Genomic DNA, 16,631 nt, shown 5'->3' with positions numbered 1-16,631 from the left:
GCATTTTTGACAATGCTTTTCCCGTTTCTGGTACCAGCTTGGCAATGACAAGGTGCTGATTTCCGATTCAGCTGCAAATTAATCTATCTTGCATTTCTTGCATGACTTAGGAATGAAATTTTGTGAGCTCATGAACATTTTCAATTATTCTCTTGCAGAAAATAAAGTAATGATAACGAAAATTAAATTTAGTAAATTTTATCAAATCAGAAAATAGAAAAATGTATATTATCAGTTTCATCTGAAATGATGCTGAAAAGTCATTGGGGGAATATACCTGTACCTGCATTTCTGTTAAGATGTTAAGTTTCATAGAATTTGTACACATAAACACAATTCTTGATATTATTTTATTTGAAATAATATTTTCATAAAGAAATGATTTGCCAAAAGCAGCCACCATTTGAAAGTAAGCTTTGTCTTTTTCTTTTTTGTAAACCTTAATAGCTTTACTTTGAGTGTATAAGAAATGTTCTTAAAATATTATCATCATGGTGAGGCACGTGTTAACTATCTATTAAATGCAATAACTAAATGCTGTTGTTATCAACTTTAGATTTTATATTTAAGTAAACTAGTTTCTTCAGAATATATAACATGTTTATTACCACTAATACAAGGTCATTTCAGTGCCGAACGTTTAACAAAATGGCGAACGTTGATCCAATACTGGACGACTTTAATTTAGTGAACGATAATTTCTATTATGATGAGACTGAGGACTCAACCTTAACGCAGCTATTGACTATAATTGATACCCAGCAGTTGAAAAATGACAAACAAGGAAAACACAGAAGGTTTGTAACTTCAATCATTGAATTGAATTTTTTTTTCGGACTTCACGTGCTTTGTCATTTTGAAATTTAGAAATGATCGGATTAAATTAAGAAATATATCTAATGTAGATTTATCTTTTCAGAAAAGATTACTGCTCCTGAGATTGTGGCATCCACTTCAGTGCCGACGGTACCAGTATCTGTGCCACCTAAACCCGCCGGTCAAGATTCGAAGCCATTGGCGACAGGATCTGGACGTTATGATGCGCCTCTTGCGCCAGAAGAACTCGAGGCTAAAAAGCATAAAACTACGCCAAGCACTACTCAGTCGTCGAACAACTGGACTATAGCCGTGTGGAAGGATTGGGCTGTATTTCGAAATTTACAGCCACAGTCATTTAACGAGCCGGGGTATCCTATTCCCGAGGATATTGGAAGTTTTCAAAGTTTTGAAATAATGGATTATTGGTTACAAAGGTTCGTTCATGAGACTCATAGGAAGGATAGTAAACCTTATCCACCAGATACGTTGTGTCAAATTTCCGCCGGACTTCAGCGGTATCTTCGGAACGAAAAACAAATTCATGTCAATTTGTTCGCAAAGGAAGACCCTACTTTTGCTGGATTTCGCCGTGCTTTTGACACTAGAATGAGGGAGTTGACTAACCAGGGTGTGGGTGCTGAAAAGAAAAGTTCCAATCCTGTTTCTTCACAGGACGGAAAACAGTTTTGGAGTTATTTTTATTTTTTTAAATTTATTTTTTCTCTTTTATGACATACATCATACAGTTTTGGAGTTCTGGTGTTTTCTCAATGAACAGTGCTAGAGGATTATCAAATGCGGTATTCTTTTATAATGGAAAAGTGTTTGGATTCAGGGGCGGAATGGAGCATATAGGGGTAATGGCAGAACAATTTGAACTAGGTTATAATGAGGAAAATAAACGCCGTTTCATCAAGTTTATTCCACGGATAAGGAAAAAAGCGCAAGGAGGATTAAAACAATCAAAAACTGTGAAAACTTTGATGACGCCAATTATTCATTTTGACCAGCCGGGGTCCGAGTGTTCTGTTTATAAAATTACGAAACTTACTTAAATTTGATACCACGTAGCGGGCCATTTTACAAAAAGCCACTGGAAGGATTAAGGTTCAGCGCAGGTAACATTTCGCAGCGGGATTTGAAAGGTATGATGAAACGTTTTTTCAATGAGGCCGGAATTTCCATGGATAATAGAAACATTTCAAACCATTCTGGAAGGGTTACACTTTGCTCAACGTTGTACAATAATCAATTCAGTGACAAATCTGTGATGAGCATATCCAAGCACTGTTCAAACGCTGTGCGAACTTACCAAAGGGAGGACTTAGATCTATTGAACAAAATTTCAAATACTCTCGAGCCAGTATTGCTAGAAAACAAATCAAATATTTCTGGAAAAGGAACCTATGAAGAATGCGAACCTCCGCAACAAGATGTGAAAGGTCATTAAACATGATAGTGAAGCAAATAAGGAAAACTTGGACATAAATAACAACATAAAATCAAATGACATTGGAATTCTTAAAATTGTTGTGCCGGAGGACATAAAAACTGTAGAAATAGTAAAAGGCACAAAGAGGGTAAAGCTTGAGCTTTGAATGTAGTAATTGCAAGCATTAAAAGGGAAAAATTACGTTCTACTTGTTGTTTATATCTTATTTCTTGTTGAACTTGATCCTTTATTACACAAAAACATAATTTTATTGGCAGTCCCAGTATTTTGCATTTGCTCCGCCTCCTCGAATGTTGTTGATTTATCGTAGGCGTGTCTATGAATCCCCATTAATTTTGAACCATTTCATGATTAATTGGTTTATTTTTTCCCGTTATGAAAATAAATTGGTTACTTTTTTGAAAATCCTTGGCTTGCCATTGGTTAAAAAAGATGTTTGAACTATTAACATCTATATCTTTACTGAAGTATATTTTGCAAGGAATTTACGATTATATATAATTCATATTCATTCGCATTCAAGTGTAGTTCCGTACCAGTGAAAAATAAAATTGATATTGTTTGAAGCAGTGAAAATATCAATTTTATTTCACTGATAAATTTTAGTATTTCAATGAAAAGCATAAAATAAAATGAGCAAATCGTTACTGACACACTTTGATCTGTGGTAGGCCTCTAGACCAATGTAAGTATAAAAAACAAAGACAAATATCAAACAGGGAATGCCACGTACCAAAAACGCAGCCTCCCCAAAACGAAACCCACAGCACGCAGACGCGTACACCACAAGCACACACACACACACACACACAAAGCCAACACATTAGGACAAAACGAACAAACAAAGGAACACAGTGGGGCACCGCCTTGGAACGGTCAGTGGCAAAAACACCACTGGGGAGCTTAAACCGATTTATGGTGCGCACCCAACCTTACTCTTACCCCCACCATGTTCCAAAGACACGGGACAGTGTAAATAAAAGGTATCTCCTCCAGGTGAATCTCTAACACACGTAATGGAAACAAAAAGTCATGGCATGTAAAACACAAAAATGCTCGTGTATAAATATATAAAAAGCAAACCTTTAGAACCAAAAACGTATGTACTCAATGCCTTTTCAGAAGACAGAGCAACAAGAGAAACACCCTAAAGGGCCCGACGAAACAGGCCAGAAGACAGATATCAAAACAGTTCAGTCCTGGTAGGATTTAAAAACTGCTCATCATAGAGTCCTCCCCCTCTTCCGTCAGACACAATCAAAGAGGGAAGCGTAGTGTCCAACTGTACTTTCAAGAAGAATATAATCATTGACAATTGGTAACTTACTTATGTATAGCATGTATATAGAAAAATCCGTTAGTCAAAGGGATTTAAAATGAACCATACCAGTATGCCCAATCACGTGAACGTGCTACGTCATTTATAGCTCGAAAGTGAAAGTGGAAAGGTAAACAAAAATTATAAATCAGCGCTTAAGTTTTTTATTCAATATATTGTGTTAATATCATGCAAATGATTCTAAACCTATTTGAAAGTGCTACCCCCGGTACTACGATTTCCCCACCAAAACCTTCTCGTTTTAACGCTATTCCTGTTCAACCACTTTCAACATTGTGCGCTCTGAGGTGTTCTCACTGCAAGTCAATTGAACAGGAGTAGCGTTAAAACGAGAAGGTTTTGGTGGAGAAATCGTTGTACCAGGGGTAGCACTTTCAAATAGGTTTCGAATCATGTGCATGATATTAACACCATATATCGAATAAAAAGCTTACGCCCTGAAATCTATTTTTTGTTTACATTTCTACTTTCACTTTCGGGCTTGCAGGGGGAACAAAATGACTTAGCGCGATTACGTGATTGGGCACACTGCATACTTTACTACAAGGGGGCAAGGGACAGTAAATTTGAAAACTCCACAACTCTGCGCTGATACCAGTGCGAAAAAAAATCATAAAAAATCCAATTTCGACAAATTCAAGGCAATTGTTAAGCGAATGTCTCGCATAGACATAGCACTTCATTATGTGACATTTTCAGTCTGCCGATTCTGTTGCTTCTGTGATAAAAACGAGTAAAACGCAGGTTTCAGGACACTAAATTTTTAGACAAAAATGGCCCAAAATGCACTCCTTGCGCGACCTGAACCGTATTATCTGCAAATGACTGACCTAAAACACATGCATATTTTTAAAGCATGTGGCCAGACGAAAATAATGGTGGGAAGAAAAGTATCACATAACCGTTTACTTTTTCCGCAAATTTGAGCTGAAGCTGGATGGATGGAGGACCGTTTCCAATTCGTCTGACTTCCGTTACCTCAGGTAAAGTTTTAGACCCGGCCGTCTACATGGAGCTAGGAAAATCGATACATGCACATATTTATTTTACACAATAATCACTCGTACGCAGGAATCCTTAGTTCTATAAACATCATAAATAACCAGTTGAATATATATGCCTGTAAAGTACATATGTCTATTTTATTTAAAAAACGTACCCGGGCCAAATGCGAAACTGGCCCCTGCCACTTTAAGATTTTTCTTTTTATGACCAAAAGCGGATTTTACTGTTTCTGAACTTTAATACCTCTTTTGCGAATAAAACTACACAAAAATAATTTTAGTAGCATGAAAAGATGTCTGTATGTGAGCGTCTAAACTAGCCCACCCCTCTTGCGCAAAATGAGCGAAAATTTACAATTTGTCGCTACGAGACAAATAATGTAAAATACGTCTGTTTTTATAATTTTCTGGCGTAATTCAACGTATTCCATCAGTAAAAATGAAATAAAGTCATATTCGCATCATTTTGCGAAAATAAAATGCCCCCACCCCCTATTTGCCTATTTCATGGGGTCCCCACCCTCCAAGCATCCCCCTGATTGATGGAAATCAGAGCTGATTGGCTAAATATGCGCTACGTGGGTTAAGAATAATGAAAACGGTGTTTTTACGGTGCTAAAACACTGTTAATGGTGGTAGAATTAAAAAAATCGTCTGTGCAGATATTGACTTTCAAACCTTGATGTGTCCTCACCGTAACAGTTTTGAGCTGCTGTGCCGTCATTTAGCGTTTTATGTCCCCAGAAGGTTTAAAATATCAATCTAGAGGTTCTAAACTACTTAAAACTGCGCAAAATTAAGAGATTTTTCGAAATTTAATTTTGGCCGAATTCACTTATGGGGGCAAGGGACAGTAAATTTGAAAACTCCACAATTCTGCGCTGATACCAGTGCGAAAAAAATCATAAAAAATCCAATTTCGACAAATTCAAGGCAATTGTTAAGCGAATGTCTCGCATAGACATAGCACTTCATTATGTGACATTTTTAGTCTGCCGATTCTGTTGCTTCTGTGATAAAAACGAGTAAAACGCAGGTTTCAGGACACTAAATTTTTAGACAAAAATGGCCCAAAATGCACTCCTTGCGCGACCTGAACCGTATTATCTGCAAATGACTGACCTAAAACACATGCATATTTTTAAAGCATGTGGCCAGACGAAAATAATGGTAGGAAGAAAAGTATCACATAACCGTTTACTTTTTCCGCAAATTTGAGCTGAAGCTGGATGGATGGAGGACCGTTTCCAATTCGTCTGACTTCCGTTACCTCAGGTAAAGTTTTAGACCCGGCCGTCTACATGGAGCTAGGAAAATCGATACATGCACATATTTATTTTACACAATAATCACTCGTACGCAGGAATCCTTAGTTCTATAAACATCATAAATAACCAGTTGAATATATATGCCTGTAAAGTACATATGTCTATTTTATTTAAAAACGTACCCGGGCCAAATGCGAAACTGGCCCCTGCCACTCAATAAAAAGGAGGATCCGAAGGATGCCGAAATTGCATTCAGAAGTTACGTAACCGCACGGAAACTGCCGTCCATTACCTTTAAAGATTGCATTTGACAAACATACAAATTATGGTAAAAAATGCTGTAGGATCCAAGCAACGATTGGACAAATTCAGGATTATACTGAAGTCTTTTACATTAATTACTGATACAGAAATGAATCGTTTAAATCTAATAAAACTCGTTGTTTTGTCTTTTTAATTATTTAAAACATTTAAGGATTTACTTTGGCAGTGAATTACAACAAAGTGTTTTCAATCCACTAGATAATTGGTCTGATAAATGACGCACGGCCATAAAATTGCGGTTTTTAGTTCGTTTCCTTAGAATACTGGTCTTAAAGATGCATCGAAAAATACTTCACTGGTTAATTTATAGGTTCAAAGGCTTTATCGAATAAGCCGTCTTTAATAATTTATAAGTTAAAACGCTCTTGGTTCGATTATCATATTAGCAAACCCATCAACATGAATGTGGAGGCCTTGGAAGGATAATTAATTCCACTGATTACAAAAAACTGGAAATACATTTTTTTGTATTTGAGAATATTCGTTTATTGTTCTGTAAAATGATTTATTTCTGTGGTTGTTTTTGCAGAAAAAAGCAGTCAGCTTCGTAACCGTAAGTAACATAATTTAAATATTTCAGTTTGTTATATTACAGACCACCGAGTGTGAACATATAAAGTATTACCATTGAAACTGTTCGCATTCAATTTGTTAAGTAAAATTTCATTTAAGCGACGAGTTACATTTTTAACCTAACTCCAGTTACAAACAATTTTCGAACATAACTGACACACTTTGATCTGTGGTAGGCCTCGAGACCAATATAAGCATTAAAGAACTGAATATATGCTTTCAAGAAGAATATAAACATAGACAATAGGCAATTTACTGTGTACTGCATGTACATAGAAAAAATCTGTTAATCAAAGGGATTTAAAATGTACCATACTTTACTACAACAAAAAGAAGACTTGTCGGAGGACCGACCGTAAAACATAGTACAGAAAGTTTAATCTTTGCAACAAAAGTAAATTTTAGTTTCGAACCTTCCTTCTAAAAGATGTTTTAGCAAACTATAATATTTCCTCAAACAGCCTAAAATATCGTCATAGATGCTTAATTTTGAATTCGCCTATGCTGTTTTCATTTACAAAGACAAATTAAATGATATTCGCTTCTTATTTATTATAACGACATTTGCTCATAAAATCTCTTTACCACCAGAATCCTTTGAAAAACCAATTACAGTTAATATCGCTTTTTGCCTGAGATGATGTATGAAAACATGATATCAAATAATTGGCAAATCAAACTTCAGAGATTTGATGACTTATTTTTAAAACTATCTAACTTTCCAAATTGCTATACCAGAGAATAAAAGGCTTCAAACCGAGCCTGCAACATTTTCGTTTTTGTTGTGTTGAGCGACCTGTGGAGTTTCCACTTTTTCTATTTCAAAATTGTTGACAAATTTTCGATTCCGGTATTAAAACACTTTCAGACAACAGTGGTAGCAAATATCAATGTATGCATCAATACACGCACTTTAGTCAATAAGGGACAGAGCTGATGTAGCCAACATATTTGGTAGAAGCAAAGTGTCGTTTCAGCGGAGAAAAAAAAAATCAATTACTTGTTCATGTAAACGTGCCTTTAGTACGACACAAATTTCCGGTACCAGATAAAGAGCTAAGTCCTTGTATATTTGACTGAAGTGGCAGCACTTCCGAGGACTGTCATCGAAATTCTAGAAGTAAATAGCAAAGGGTTATATAACAGGTTATAATTCATATATACATTATATAGATAACAAAGGTAATGTAAGTACAAATAAGTCATTACTTGAATCAGAGCCCAAGTAAATGATAACACTAAGTAGATTTTTTGTTTTTGTTTGTTGGTTTAACGTAAAACGGACACATTTATGGTGATTTTCTAGCATCCAAAGATGGAAGAAAATCCTAGTGCCTTGTCGTGCTTTATTTTAGATATACACCTGGGTAGAACTATCGACCTTCCATTGGCCAGCTTGATGGCTTCATCGCATGAAAGAACTCTTTCACCCAAGTGAGGCTTCGAACCTACAGCGGTGAGGGGCAAGTGGCTTGAAGTCGGCTATCTAAACCATTCGTCTGCGAAAGCCCCTTAAAGAGTAAGTACTACTCAGTAGACTTAGAAATGATCATGACACGAAATATGCTACGTGGTCTGAAAACAGGTTAGATTATGTTATAAATATACGTTTGCTATTATTGCTTATCATATAATTGCGCCAGAGGAAATGCCGCCTGTTCCATAACGCCTTTTGATAAAGTGAGGATTTAGGAAAATGAGCGGGACAGAATGAATATTTTGAAATCAAATAAAGTTTAGTAAAATTGCATTTCATCCTTCTAATTAGTTGCCTGTCTACAAAAATAACAAGTATAATTATTTCGTTTGAAAGTCAGGAACAAATAGTTACAGGTGCACTGTTCTGCTGTTGCTTGAAACAAATCTCAGAACTCAGAAGAGGTATTTGAAAGTGTGTGTGTGCATCTATGATAACAAAAAATATTTAGCCCATGCATCTTATATAAACCTGTGAACAAGAAAATTGAAATGACGGTTCTATATTTATACTTATTAAACAATCAGTACGTACTACCGCAGCAGTACAGAATATTGTGAACTTATGTCGACAAGGACCAATTTCACATAGGCGGTCTTACAGACAAATTTGACTGTATATGCAGAGTTTAAAATCGCTTAAAACTTTTAATCGTTGAACCTTGAAAAAACAAAGTAATATGTCTGCATTTTACAATTCTACTGGAAAGTGGTATTTACTATAAAACTGGATATACTCAAAATAAATAAGGGGCAGGTGACGCAGTGGTTAGCAGGTTGGGCTACAGTACTAGCCATCCAGGTTCGATTTTCGATTGCGACTGATAGTCAAACATGTGTTCAGTCCTGGGTGGATACTGTTTCCATCAGTATCGGCATAGACTGGATACTTGGAAGATAAGTATGACACCTGACTCGGGCAAATAAATTGTTCCATCCATTCCATGCGGGGACTCCCGCAGATATCCGACGTTAAATATGAAATATTTTCCTTGGACCTATCATCTTGAATCTCACAATGTAAACCAGACATTCCTGTTACAATGACATTATTCTAGTAATCAATGAAACAAGTGACAAATATTGAAATGTTTTATGCAGTTTACAGGTTTTCAAACTCTATTTTGTTGAAGCTACCCAGTGCAGTTTTATTTAATTTACTTTATACACGCTGTAGATTAAGGCAGATTTGACATTCAGAAACTGCTTTATTTGATTGAAACTGCTTTATTTGATTAAACGCCTAATTTTACACATAGTATATTCACCGGCGTTGTACATTAAATTATACCAGATTTATATAGCGCCAAAGGCGCTTTACATAGTTCAAATGCAGCCACACAGGGCGCATAATTCATCCTCTACTAGTACAGACACAGAGCGATCTGACCAGAGGGACAGAGTGAGACAAAGCCCCCACGACAGAGAGATCAGAAATCAGATACAGGCTTATCCGGCTAACTTAGCCTAGCTCGTTTCGAATAGACAGCCTGGTTCTTTAACGTGCCCAGTGTATAGCACTGATACACGCAAGGATTGGGTTCCTGACCAGTACACCTCTAGTTGGGTGGGAAACACTGAAAAGCGTTTCTGAAAATTCCCGAGTAGCTGCCGGGGATCGAATTGATTTTTTTTTATTTCTCCGCTGAAACGACACTTTGCTTCTACCAAATATGTTGGCTACATCAGCTCTGTCCCTTATTGACTAAAGTGCGTGTATTGATGCATACATTGATATTTGCTACCACTGTTGTCTGAAAGTGTTTTAATACCGGAATCGAAAATTTGTCAGCAATTTTGAAATAGAAAAAGTGGAAACTCCACAGGTCGCTCAACACAACAAAAACGAAAATGTTGCAGGCTCGGTTTGAAGCCTTTTATTCTCTGGTATAGCAATTTGGAAAGTTAGATAGTTTTAAAAATAAGTCATCAAATCTCTGAAGTTTGATTTGCCAATTATTTGATATCATGTTTTCATACATCATCTCAGGCAAAAAGCGATATTAACTGTAATTGGTTTTTCAAAGGATTCTGGTGGTAAAGAGATTTTATGAGCAAATGTCGTTATAATAAATAAGTAGCGAATATCATATAATTGTCTTTGTAAATGAAAAACAGCATAGGCGAATTCAAAATAAGCATCTATGACGATATTTTAGGCTGTTTGAGGAATATTATAGTTTGCTAAAACATCTTTTAGAAGGAAGGTTCGAAACTAAAATTACTTTTGTTGCAAAGATTAAACTTTCTGTACCATGTTTTACGGTCGGTCCTCCGACAAGTCTTCTTTTTGTTGTAGTAAAGTATGGTACATTTTAAATCCCTTTGATTAACAGATTTTTTCTATGTACATGCAGTACACAGTAAATTGCCTATTGTCTATGTTTATATTCTTCTTGAAAGCATAAATTCAGTTCTTTAATGCTTATATTGGTCACGAGGCCTACCACAGATCGAAGTGTGTCAGTTATGTTCGAAAATTGTTTGTAACTGGAGTTAGGTTAAAAATGTAACTCGTCGCTTAAATGAAATTTTACTTAACAAATTGAATGCGAACAGTTTCAATGGTAATACTTATATGTTTACACTCGGTGGTCTGTAATATAACAAACTGAAATATTTAAATTATGTTACTTACGGTTACGAAGCTGGCTGCTTTTTTCTGCAAAAACAACCACAGAAATAAATCATTTTACAGAACAATAAACGAATATTCTCAAATACAAAAAAATGTATTTCCTGATTTTTGTAATCAGTGGAATTAATTATCCTTCCAAGGCCTCCACATTCATGTTGATGGTTTGCTAATATGATAATCGAACCAAGAGCGTTTTAAATTATAAATTATTAAAGACGGCTTATTCGATAAAGCCTTTGAACCTATAAATTAACCAGTGAAGTATTTTTCGATGCATCTTTAAGACCAGTAATTCTAAGGAAACGAATATAAAAATCGCAATTTTATGGCCGTGCGTCATTTATCAGACCAATTATCTAGTGGATTGAAAACACTTTGTTGTAATTCACTGCCAAAGTAAATCCTTAAATGTTTTAAATAATTAAAAAGACAAAACAACGAGTTTTATTAGATTTAAACGATTCATTTCTGTATCAGTAATTAATGTAAAAGACTTCAGTATAATCCTGAATTTGTCCAATCGTTGCTTGGATCCTACAGCATTTTTACCATAATTTGTATGTTTGTCAAATGCAATCTTTAAAGGTAATGGACGGCAGTTTCCGTGCGGTTACGTAACTTCTGAATGCAATTTCGGCATATCGGATCCTCCTTTTTATTGTAGTAAAGTATGCAGTGTGCCCAATCACGTAATCGCGTAAGTCATTTTGTTCCCCTGCAAGCCCGAAAGTGAAGTAGAAATGTAAACAAAAAATAGAAATCAGGGCGTAAGCTTTTATTCGATATATGGTGTTATATCATGCACATGATTCGAAACCTATTTGAAAGTGCTACCCTGGTAACGATTTCTCCACCAAAACCTTCAGTTTTAACGACTACTCCTGTTCAATTGACTTGCAGTGAGAACACCTCAGAGCGCACATGTTGAAAGTGGTTGACAGGAATAGCGTTAAAACGAGAAGGTTTTGGTGGGGAAATCGTAGTACGGGGGTAGCACTTTTCAAATAGGTTTAGAATCATTTGCATGATATTAACACAATATATTGAATAAAAAACTTAAGCGCTGATTTATAATTTTTGTTTACCTTCCCACTTTCACTTTCGAGCTAAAACTGACGTAGCGCGTTCACGTGATTGGGCATACTGGTATGGTTCATTTTAAATCCCTTTGACTAACGGATTTTTCTATATACATGCTATACATAAGTAAGTTACCAATTGTCAATGATTATATTCTTCTGAAAGTACAGTTGGACACTAACGCTTCCCTCTTTGATTGTGTCTGACGGAAGAGGGGGAGGACTCTATGATGAGCAGTTTTTAAATCCTACCAGGACTGAACTGTTTTGATATCGTCTTCTGGCCTGTTTCGTCGGGCCCTTTAGGGTGTTTCTTTGTTGCTCTGTCTTCTGAAAAGGCATTGAGTACATACGTTTTTGGTTCTAAAGGTTTGCTTTTTATATATTTTTACACGAGCATTTTTGTGTTTTACATGCCATGACTTTTTGTTTCCATTACGTGTGTTAGAGATTCACCTGGAGGAGATACCTTTTATTTACACTGTCCCGTGTCTTTGGAACATGGTGGGGGTAAGAGTAAGGTTGGGTGCGCACCATAAATCGGTTTAAGCTCCCAGTGGTGTTTTTGCCACTGACCGTTCCAAGGCGGTGCCCCACTGTGTTCCTTTGTTTGTTCGTTTTGTCCTAATGTGTTGGCTTTGTGTGATGTGTGTGTGTGTGTGCTTGTGGTTACGCGTCTGCGTGCTGTGGGTTTCGTTTTGGGGAGGCTGCGTTTTTGGTACGTGGCATTCCTGTTTGATATTTGTCTTTGTTTTTTATACTTACATTGGTCTAGAGGCCTACCACAGATCAAAGTGTGTCAGTAACGATTTGCTCATTTTATTTTATGCTTTTCATTGAAATACTAAAATTTATCAGTGAAATAAAATTGATATTTTCACTGCTTCAAACAATATCAATTTTATTTTTCACTGGTACGGAACTACACTTGAATGCGAATGAATATGAATTATATATAATCGTAAATTCCTTGCAAAATATACTTCAGTAAAGATATAGATGTTAATAGTTCAACATCTTTTTTAACCAATGGCAAGCCAAGGATTTTTCAAAAAAGTAACCAATTAATTTTCATAACGGGAAAAAATAAACCAATAATCATGAAATGGTTCAAAATTAATGGGGATTCATAGACACGCCTACGATAAATCAACAACATTCGAGGAGGCGGAGCAAATGCAAAATACTGGGACTGCCAATAAAATTAATGTTTGTGTAATAAAGGATCAAGTTCAACAAGAAATAAGATATAAACAACAAGTAGAACGTAATTTTTCCCTTTTAATGCTTGCAATTACTACATTCAAAGCTCAAGCTTTACCCTCTTTGTGCCTTTTACTATTTCTATAGTTTTATGTCCTCCGGCACAACAATTTTAAGAATTCCAATGTCATTTGATTTATGTTGTTATTTATGTCCAAGTTTTCCTTATTTGCTTCACTATCATGTTTAATGACCTTTCACATCTTGTTGCGGAGGTTCGCATTCTTCATAGGTTCCTTTTCCAGAAATATTTGATTTGTTTTCTAGCAATATTGGCTCGAGAGTATTTGAAATTTTGTTCAATAGATCTAAGTCCTCCCTTTGGTAAGTTCGCACAGCGTTTTAACAGTGCTTGGATCTGCTCATCACAGATTTGTCACTGAATTGATTATTGTACAACGTTGAGCAAAGTGTAACCCTTCCAGAATGGTTTGAAATGTTTTATTATCCATGGAAATTCGGCCTCATTGAAAAAACGTTTCATCATACCTTTCAAATCCCGCTGCGAAATGTTACCTGCGCTGAACCTTAATCCTTCCAGTGGCTTTTTGTAAAATGGCCCGCTACGTGGTATCAAATTTAAGTAAGTTTCGTAATTTTATAAACAGAACACCGGACCCCGGCTGGTCAAAATGAATAATTGCGTCATCAAAGTTTTCACAGTTTTTGATTGTTTTAATCCTCCTTGCGCTTTTTTCCTTATCCGTGGAATAAACTTGATGAAACGGCGTTTATTTTCCTCATTATAACCTAGTTAAATTGTTCTGCATTACTCCTATATGCTCCATTCCGCCCCTGAATCCAAACACTTTTCCATTATAAAAGAATACGCATTTGATAATCTCTAGCACTGTTCATTGAGAAAACACCAGAACTCCAAAACTGTATGATGTATGTCATAAAAGAGAAAAAATAAATTTTAAAAAATAAAAATAACTCCAAAACTGTTTTCCGTCCTGTGAAGAAACAGGATTGGAACTTTTTTTTTCAACACCAACACCCTGGTTAGTCAACTCCCTCATTCTAGTGTCAAATGCACGGCGAAATCCAGCAAAAGTAGGGTCTTCCTTTGCGAACAAATTGACATGAATTTGTTTTTCGTTCCGAAGATACCGCTGAAGTCCGGCGGAAATTTGACACAACGTATCTGGTGGATAAGGTTTACTATCCTTCCTATGAGTCTCATGAACGAACCTTTGTAACCAATAATCCATTATTTCAAAACTTTGTAAACTTCCAATATCCTCGGGAATAGGATACCCCGGCTCGTTAAATGACTGTGGCTGTAAATTTCGAAATACAGCCCAATCCTTCCACACGGCTATAGTCCAGTTGTTCGACGACTGAGTAGTGCTTGGCGTACTTTTATGTTTTTAGCCTCGAGTTCTTCTGGCGCAAGAGGCGCATCATAACGTCCAGATCCTGTCGCCAATGGCTTCGAATCTTGACCGCGGGTTTAGGTGGCACAGATATGGTACCGTCGGCACTGAAGATGGATGCCACAGTCTCAGAGCAGTAATCTTTTCTGAAAGATAAATCTACATTAGATATATTTCTTAATTTAATCGATCATTTCTAAATTTCAAAAATGACAAAGCACGTGAAGTCCGAAAAAAAAAATTCAATTCAATGATTGAAGTTACAAACCTTCTGTGTTTTCGTTGTTTGTCATTTTTCAACTGCTGGGTATCAATAGTCAATAGCTGCGTCAAGGTTGAGTCCTCAGTCTCATCATAATAGAAATTATCGTTCACTAAATTAAAGTCTTCCAGTATTGGATCAATGTTCGCCATTTTGCTAAACGTTCAGCACTGAAATGACCTTGTATTAGTGGTAATAAACATGTACTTCTCCATCATTAGTGAAGATAAGACTAGCCAATGATTTAAAGACGGCTTGGTTAGTTTACTACAGAGAGAGCTTTTTGCGGTTTTGACCTATCAGTTAAATGAAACGGGGCGTTAAACTATAAGCCGGTTATAGATACACTTATTGAACTTCTAAATGCATTAAGTTTTGCCTTCACTACGCTACGCTCCGTTTCGGCAAACTTAATTGCATTAGAAGTTCAATAAATGATCTATAACCTATACCTATAAATACTTAGGGATCATAAATATATACGTTCCATCGTAATAAAATCTGACATCATAGAACTATTTGACAGTTTTTCTACATAGATATCATGACGTCATAAAATTATGACGTCATGATGCGATGCACGTGACAGTGCGCGGGTAAAATGGATACAATTAGTTTTAAACCATTGAAAATACATCAGATAAAAAGAAAATTTGTTTGTTTCAATGTAAGATCGAAATATATTTCACTCGTGAACACAATAATTTACATTTCCACTCGTGGCTGCGCCACTCGTGAAAATATTAAATTATAGTGTTCACTCGGTGAAATATATTTCGATCTTACACTGAAACAAACAAATATCCTCTACATAATTAACGTGTTCGAAAATTGTTTGTAACTGGAGTTAGGTTAGAAACGTAACTCTCGCTTAATGACATTTTACTTAACAAATTGAATGCGAACAGTTTCAATGGTAATACTTTATATGTTTACACTCGGTGGTCTGAATATAACAAACTGAAATATTTAAATTATGTTGCTTACGGTAACGAAACTGACTGCTTATTTCTGCAAAAACAACCACAGAAATAAATCATTTTACAGAACAATAAACGAATATTCTCAAATATTTCAATATTTTGTAGTCAGTTGAATTAATGATCCTTCCAAGCTGGTCGGCCTCCACATTCATGTTGATGGGTTTGCTAATATGATAATCGAACCAAGAGCGTTTAACTTGTAAATTATTAAAGACGGCTTATTCGATAAAGCCTTTGAACCTATAAATTAACCATTGAAGTACTTTTCAATGCATATTTAAGACCAGTATTCTAAGGAAACGAAAAAAAAAACGGCAATATTATGGGCGTGCCTCATTTATGTATTAAACCAATTATCCAGTGGATTGAAAACATTTTGTTGTAATTTACTGAAGTAAATCCTTAAATGTTTTAAATTATTAAAAAGACATAACAGCGAGTTTTATTAGATTTAAATGATTCATTTCTGTATCAGTAATTAATGTAATTGACGTCAGTATAATCCTGAATTTGTCTATTCGTTGCTTGGATCCTACAGCATTTTTACCATAATTTGTATGTTTGTCTAACGTCAATCTGCATTGCAATCTTTAAAGGTAATGGACGGCAATTTCCGTCCGATTGCGTAACTTTGAATGCAATTTCGGCATCCTTCGGCAATAACAGATTTTTTTTCATTACAACCGGAGAAAGCCGAAATCGCATACATACGTTAAAGCACGGACATTGCCGATTGTAATTACGGGTCACTACAATAAAGAGACAATTAAG

The sequence above is a fragment of the Mercenaria mercenaria genome, chromosome 4 (genome assembly GCF_021730395.1).
Source record: "Mercenaria mercenaria strain notata chromosome 4, MADL_Memer_1, whole genome shotgun sequence".
Lineage (NCBI taxonomy): Eukaryota > Metazoa > Mollusca > Bivalvia > Venerida > Veneridae > Mercenaria > Mercenaria mercenaria.
The sequence above is the reverse complement of the archived record's forward strand: the minus strand, read 5'-3'. Positions refer to the sequence as shown.